At 43.2% G+C, this 8,220-nt stretch overlaps 1 long non-coding RNA gene across 1 annotated transcript; it reads left to right on the top strand.

Annotated features, from left to right (window-relative positions):
• The first annotated feature begins 3,843 nt into the window (after nt 1-3,843).
• On the top strand, nt 3,844-5,965 carry LOC133893256 (uncharacterized). The gene is made up of 4 exons (XR_009904463.1): nt 3,844-3,966; nt 4,056-4,119; nt 4,565-4,627; nt 4,706-5,965. It is a non-coding gene; the product is annotated as an uncharacterized LOC133893256 (long non-coding RNA).
• The last annotated feature ends 2,255 nt before the right edge of the window (nt 5,966-8,220 follow it).

Below are 8,220 nucleotides of genomic sequence, written 5' to 3'. Positions count from 1 at the left end.
GAGGGTCCTCCGCCTTCAGGAATCTTGCTCCCCCATGAGCATCTTGGGCTGTGTTCCTACCACCCCAACCAATATGTGGAATCAAGTTTCTGCCCTCTTGCATAGAGTTCCAACGACCACCTTGGTCATGACCACCTTGGTCTCTTTGTTGAGAATCATCATGTGCAAATGACGGATTTCCCCTTCTCTCCACGGGACCAGATTTACTCTGAAGCTTCCGGTGAAGATCTCTTTCCCGATTCGCATCTCCTCCAAGAAGGTCATCCTCATCCATCCACGACTCCTCCTCTTGTCTCCTCTTCCCCCAACCATGACCTTGACCATGCTTTGGCTGATTGGCCATGTCCTCTCCCCAAACCACTTGAGCAAATGAGAGGGAGAGAGGGGGGAGGACCGATGCGACACACCTTGCGCGCAAGGGACCCAAATCGTCGAATCTCACTTGGCCTCACGGGGAGCCCTAACCATAACAGCGCACTCTCTTTGGATATCCAAACCCACTTCGACGGCAGCGGACAACTGGAATGGGCATATATACTAATGTGAGAATGGTCCGTCGGCTTTTGGCCCAACCGCTACTCTCCCTCGTGGCCCATACACGGAAGTTGAGTTTGTGATCCATGAATGGTATCCCCCATCATCTTTCTCACCGACGACCTTGCCGGACTCCTAGCCGAAAATGGCAAAACATAATCCCTCCTAAGAAGAATCCTATCAAGCTTTGCATCCAAATCAGGAATACGCCTAATGGCTTGTTCTAATTCATCAGCAACCCTTTCCAACTCAATCCCCTCCACCTCCCTTGGCGAATGAACAAACAATTTATTCCGAATTTCTCTTGCACATTCGTTCCTCTCTGTCTCAATCCTCCAATGCGACTTAGGAGGTGATGGAGGTGGATTTCAAAGTGCATGAACAATCTCACGCTCCATGCGTTTGAATTCCTCAACGCGATGAGCCTCAAAACTTAGTTGCGAATGCCCAATCACACTCCCATTCATATCACACTTCCCAGTACGTACCTGGTCTGTAGAGGGAGTTGATGATGCCATCTCCCAGGGAATCGACGAGTCCCTTTCGCAGAATCCCCTGATCAGCATCGATGGATTCCTCCAGCACCCCAGGAATTAGCGTGAGATGTCGTGTCCACGCCTCAACTCCATCCATTGCATGAGGTTGTTGGGAGGACGGTAGCAGCGATGGGAAGTCGTTGTTAGCCTTCTTGGCGATGGCAATCGCGATGCCGGATCTGCTCAGGGTGGTGTTCATAGTCTCCCCGCAGCACCGCCCTCCTTGCTCGTCACCGCGATCACTGCCCTTCGCAAATCGCGAGTTCCCATAGTTAGGGTTCATGCCCGAGAGAGGCAAAGCAGGTGAATTCACGAACAAGAGGTCCATGCCCGTTGTATCATGGAAGGAAGAGAATGAATCAACTATGCTCATGCGATGACACAAAGGTACATATTTATATCATCTTTAGCATCAGAACTTAGTACAACTACTGTTTTAAGTGCACATATGGACTAGTGATATCTGAAGTCGATTTCTGTGCTAGCCGACAGCATCCATGATTAAATAAATATGTTTTAAACTCCTGTGTTAAATTTTAAGAACCCAGATCATGGCTTGCACGCAAGAGTGCATGCACGGATCCAAATGACAGGGACAAAAGCCAAACAGGACAGAAGCACCTATCCTGTTGCAACGATCAATATCACAAGAAAGTAACAATACGCAATTCTTTCCATACCAAAAACACAAATAAATTAAAAACAAGTTGATTAGGTTGTAGTAGAATCTTATTTACATCTTTCACACCAAAACAAAGAAGAATTTGTTAACAAACCGTGTATATGCTGATAACCTTGTCATGGCTACTAGCATGGCATGGAGTAGTGGCCAAGTAGCAGAAGAGAGAATTAGCATCCTCCTCTCCCATCCACGTGCACACTAGTGCCTATGATACCACGCAAGAATGCATGTATGGATCCAAATAATAGGGACAAAAGCCAAACGAGATAGAAGCACCTATCATGTTGCAACGATCAGTACCACAAGAAATTAACAATGCGTAATTCTTTCCATACCAAAAACACAAACAAATTAAAAACAAGTTAATTAGGTTGTAGTAGAATCTTATTTACATCTTTCACATCAAAACAAAGAAAGATTTGTTAACAAACCGTGTATATGCTGATAACCTCGTCATAGCTACTAGCATGGCATGGAGTGTGGCCAAGTAGCAGAAGAGAGAATTAGCATCTTCCTCTCCCTTTCATGCGCATACTAGTGCCTATGATACCTATCCTCAACGTGCAAGAAAGATGAGAAGAGACCATGGCCATGGCCCGTCCTCTCGTCTGCGGCCACCTCAAAGCTGTCATAGTAGCGCGGGACGGCAACTAAGAGCATCGGACCAAAGCTGCCGTAGAATTCAGAGTTTGAGCAGGGCGTCACAGTAGCAGCAGTAGGATTGATGTTGCTGTTTGCAAACAACGATTGAGCGAATGTACTAATGTTACTAGTGGTGCAAGTGGAAGGAAGAGTGTGAGGAGCAGTAGGGAGCTTGAGAGGCGACGAGCGCAGTAGCAGCTGGATGTTGGCCCTTTGGACCCTTCTGTGCACTCACGAGCACAATGAAGACGATTCATGACCACTTCTTATGACCACGTGACCGCATGTCAAACACTCCACGACCACTCAAGATGAATTAGCGATCACTCAGGAGGACGCGTGACTACTCGCACGACCACTCTAATGAACTAGTTGGAGGAACACAGTAAGAACTCAAACGCACGAGAGAAATATTTTGTGCCACACACCATGACTTTTCGGGTTTTCTTCATCTCTTATTTATGGATTCGACCTACTACATACATACTCTACCATGCACCCATGCTCCATAATTTACGCTGCATCGCACGTCGCAACCAACATGGGCACGCACGTTCGCACACTATGGCCTACGTCTCATACTTATATCTAACACGCACGCCCCATGTATACATAGAAACATGCGTTTTGACTTAAAACACAAAAGAAAAGACAAGTCACTGGCAACAATAAGTTATTATATTTCAATATGCTCTCCCTAAATTTATTGTGTTCTTTTGATCTCGATCACGCCAATCCTTGCACTTGTGGACTCCGGAAACTAAGATTTGAAAATAAATCTTAATTTCTTTTTTTTCATTCGTTCATGAATATCGATCCGTTGTGCGTCCATTATATTTGTGCTAGCTCTTGCTCTCTTTTTTCTTTATTTTGTGCTTAATTTAATGGTAGCTCCTTTAAACCACTCTGGATATATACCCTCCAAATTTGATTCAGGTTAAGACCATCTCCAGCGAAGTCCGTTTCCGTGCCGCAAACCCCTGTAGCGCCTGGTTTGCCGTCCGACGCCAGCCGCATCCGTCTCCAGCGGCTACCTTATCGGGTGGAACAAGGAAGCGGGGAGGGGCTCGGCGTCGGCAAAGTTGCGGAGAGATGCGGGCGCCTCATCACTATGCGCGAGGGGACTGGAGTAGTGGCCGTTGCTCCCGCGGAGAGGCGGAAGTGGAGCTGACGACTCCTTGCGGAGGCGAGGCGGGCAGACGACGCAGATCCGGCGACCCGACAGATGACGCAGACCCGGCGACCGAGCTCGAAGCTTCCCCTGCCAAAACGTGAAAGCTCTTGTTCGCGTCGTCGTCTCCACGTCCGCCACCCCACCCAACGACGCGGCGGGCATAGCTGGGGCGCCTCGCCGCCGGCTGGCTGCCTTCCCACCCCCGCCGGCGGCGTGCTCCGGCAGCAATGGCGCTCGATCTCGCCTTCAGGGGCTCTCTTATCATATGATTCCGTGTGGATTCGTGGCTAATTTTGGGAACTGGTGTTTTACGAGGTTAGTTCATTTCGAGCGCGGGGGTTGTGCCTTCAATAGAGGATGTGCTGAGGAGGGAGAGAGTGGTCCACGAGCTCGACAAGGTAATGGGGGGCTAGGATTTTGGGCTTAAAGGTTTCTGCTTGCAATGTCGGCTGGAGTGGATGTTTTGATATGGTGGTGGTGGTTGCAGATAGTGATGGATTGGGCAAAGAGGGTGGCGTACGAGCAGGGGGAACAGCATTGGATCACACCAAGTCCTCTTTTTTCCGCTCACTGTTCGTCTTCTTAGCTTGCTCAGCTTGCCCCTTTGAACACGGAGCTTGTTTAAACTGTGTGCTTCGAGTGCCTTAACAAAAGTTTAAACTAGACAAGTAAGTCAGGGAGTTAGAAAGAGCTACTAAATATGAATTTGTGTTGATAATTTATGCAGGTTTTCTAGAATGAATATTATAAATATGCGTACAATGGTTTTGTTTTTCATTTCTAAATTATTGTCAACATGCGTACAATGAATAATATACTTATGCGTACAATGACAGATTTCAAAATCTTGGTTTGAGTAGTTTTTACTGGAAGGGAAGAATTAGAACTTGAGTTTTCCTATTTATACTTCACAGTATTGCCTCTGTAGTTGCCCCTTTGAATTTTGCGATGTATCTTTTTGAGTCAAGCCTTGACTAAGAGTTTTCCACTTTGAAGGCATATGGAACTGAATCTGATATTGATGCTCTTTGTGTTGGTCCCTATATTGCGTCACTGCAAGTGAGTATCAATTTTGTATTTTGTTTTTGCCCATTAATTTGAAATTTACTCAGAATGTGTTTATGTGTTAATTTGCAGCATCATTTTTTCGTTGTTCTGCAACAAATGCTTGAAGGAAGGCCAGAAGTATCAGAATTGCATTCCATTGATGGCGCTAAGGTTCCATTGATTCGTTTTAAATTCAATGGGATTTTAGTTGATTTTCCTTATGTGCGACTCCCAGTGATCAATGCTGCAGAGGTAAGCATCGTGGTCTTTTGATTAGTGTTTGTTTACTACCTTATATTATATGTGTTGCATTTGTTCATTCCATGAATATATTTTTGCATTTCAGGTTTTCTTGAAATACCTTTCTGTCTAACTATCCTATAACATCATGCTTTCATTTTGGTCGTGCTGTACCTTGATAAGTTATTTTACTTGCTACATCTTTTGCAGCATTTAGTGAGGCATACATAATGTCTCTTGAAAGCAACGCCTAATTGTGAACTAGATTTCCCTCCAAGAAATTTCAGTCCAGCAACTTAATGTGTTGTACATTTATTTCAACAAGGTTTTTGGTCTTGCACGTAAATGAGTTAAAGCATTCTAGTATTTGTGAAGACTGATATCTTTGATATCCTTATGCATTGGACAAGATCTGTTTGCCTCTCTGTTCTCCAGATTGCAACACAGACATGGTTATATGTCTGCAGTAAAATCCTACCTATCCAGGCTAGCAGATAGAGGTCATTGCTGAAAGCCTTTTAACCAATAAGATATCTGAGTCTTATTTGGTAAATTTTTGCTCATGCAAATCTGATAAGGGTATCATGTCCCGTCTGTCCTTATTGGCTGTTGCTTAGTAGTTTTTCCTGATCCATTCACTAGTGAAATTGTTGCTCATGCAAATCCTACCTATTCTGTCTCATGCATCCATTTTTTATGATCTGATATACAACCGGAAGTAATCTAGAATACTACTCCCTCTGATTCTAAATGTAAGTAGTTTTGGACTTTACTGTTTTTATTTGAGTTCAATTTTTGTCTATGGGATTTTCATAGCTGGCATATGTTACTGCAAGACAGGCTTGTTCAGTTGCTCTTATTTTACGCGTCTGTTCATCATCATGTTCTATTAGTGCTGTTATTTGTGCTGTCACTTATGCAACTCCATTTTTTAGTATTTTAAGCTTGCCTAAATATATATTAGAGTGTTAAGTAAGCTTATGGCCTAAACAGTGCTGCTGTGGCGGTTATAACGGTTGGGAAAAAATCAGTTTAATATAGTGGAGAGAAGATAGTGGATGAGATATAGAGTAGCTGCTGGAGATGGGTGAAATGAGGGATACTGTAATAGTGATATGGGATGCTGTAATAGTATTTTTAAAAATAAAAATTTAAGATACCTGTTGGAGATGGTCTAACAGTTCAGTTTCAATGCCTCCATCTAGTTTCCATCGAAATGGCGAGCGTACTCTGTTCTGGACGGACAATTGGATCGACGGGAGTTCAGTCGCCGACATCGCCCCAATGCTACCAGACACAGTCAATCCGAGGCCCGAGGGTCAAGAAGTCACGCACTGTTGCCCAGGCGCTGCAGAATCGGCAATGGGTCAGAGATATCTCAGACGGTCTCTCAGTCCAAGCCATTGTGGAATACGTTCACCTGTGGGACCGTTTGGAAAGAGTCCAGCTACAGCCAGTACTCGGTGATGAATTTAGGTGGAGATGGTCCACGAGTGGACAGTACAGCCAAATCAGCTTATCTGATGGTGCACCAGGGTAGTTTATCCCTACATGGAGCCAAACTCCTTTGGCGCACTTGGGCGCCGCCAAAGGACAAGTTTCTTCCTGTGGCTCGCATTCCATCGCAGGCTCATCGCCGACGGCGCCATGGCCTTGAGGCGCACGACACCTGCCTCCTGTGAGACCAAGTGCCTGAACAAGCAGTCACCTGTTCATCGCTTGTCCTTACGCCAAGGAAATCTGGTGAAACATCCTACAGCGGGTGAACTGCACATGCTCTTTCCCGGACGGAATTGACACTCTACATGACTGGTGGACAAGCACCAGGCAGCCGATACTGAATCAAAAAACTCAAGGGGATCGACACTCTGTTCACCCTCACAGTTTGGCACCTCTCTGGAAAGAGCGCAATGCCCGTCCCTTTACCCAGCAATCCAGCTCGGGACAGCAGCTACTGCAGAGCGTTAAGGAAGAAGCAAAGCTCTGGTGTCAGGCCAGCCGGCATTTGCATTGTACTGCAGCTACTAGATCTGCAACAAGTCGTGCAGCTTTCACCCCTTCAGCTTTGCATGCCACGTTCATCCAATTCTGGAGCTGGAGCCTGGAGTCGAGTGTTGGGCTGAAATCGTGAAGTGCGTACGACGATAATCTGGCCGAGTTTTTTTTATATATTCTCTAACATAAAATATTAAATAAATAAATTTCTATAGAAAAATTTAAAAAATAATTACGTACCGCCCTCTTATCGGACGCCACCTTACTGCCTTTAAAAGCGGTTAAGTCGGATGAACAGTATTCACAGAAATTACTGTTCACGACCTCATTTCTAATAGTTGTGTTCTGTTGCTTTAAAAATTTTATAACTTTTTATATGTGTTTCATAATCCATGTGCAACCCATTTTAATTGGATTCATCCAAAAAGTCTGAGTAGAATTTAAATTTAAATTCTTCAAAAGAGACTACTTTAATAAATTCTAATAATTGTTAGGGTCTGAAATAAATTTTTAAAAATCTGAAAAAAATCACTAATATTCTTTTTATATGATGAACTAATTTCTAAAATTATTTCCAGCCATAGTTTATATGGTGAAAACAATAACACATGAAATTTTGTAAAAGTATTTCCATCCTATAAATAAAAAACATTTCCATCCTATACATAAAAAATATTTACAATTGATGTATTTCCAATGGCTAAATTTTGTATATGTTTGAACTTTCTTTGAATTCAAATTGAATTAAAAGATTAATATCACATGAAATGATAAAAATACATATAAATAGAGTATTATAAAGGAACTCACTTTTTCACCATATAAACTATAGCTGAAAATAATTTTAGAAATTAGTCCATCATATAAGAAGAATATTAGTTATTTTTTCAGATTTAAAAAAAATTATTTTAGACCCTAACAATTGTTAAAATTTATAAAAGTAGTCTTTTATTTTGAGAATTTTAGTTTAAATTCTACGTATGCTTTTTGGATGAATCCAATTAAAATGGATTGTATATGGGATTATGAAATACATATAAAAAATTATAGAATTTTTAGAGTAACAGAAGACTACTATTTTAAATAGAGCATGTCAGAGACAAAATAAGAGTCGTACACAGTAATTTCGACGAATTCGGTTCATCCGACTGGCTAACCGGCGGTAAGTGTCTATTTTTTAAATCTTTCTACAGAAATCTATTTATTTAATATTTTAAGTTACAAAATAAAAAAATAAAAAAAGAGCCTGACGCAGGCCGAGGCTCATCGCAACAGATGGTGGGCTTGGATGTCTACTGGGTCGCACGCGCCGCCTCGCCGAATGCCGCGACATGGAAGCCCACGACGCCGTCTCCGCGTTCTATTCCAGC

Source organism: Phragmites australis, chromosome 15 (assembly GCF_958298935.1).
Source record: "Phragmites australis chromosome 15, lpPhrAust1.1, whole genome shotgun sequence".
Taxonomy (NCBI): Eukaryota; Viridiplantae; Streptophyta; class Magnoliopsida; order Poales; family Poaceae; genus Phragmites; species Phragmites australis.
This window is presented reverse-complemented; position numbering and strand designations above follow the sequence as displayed.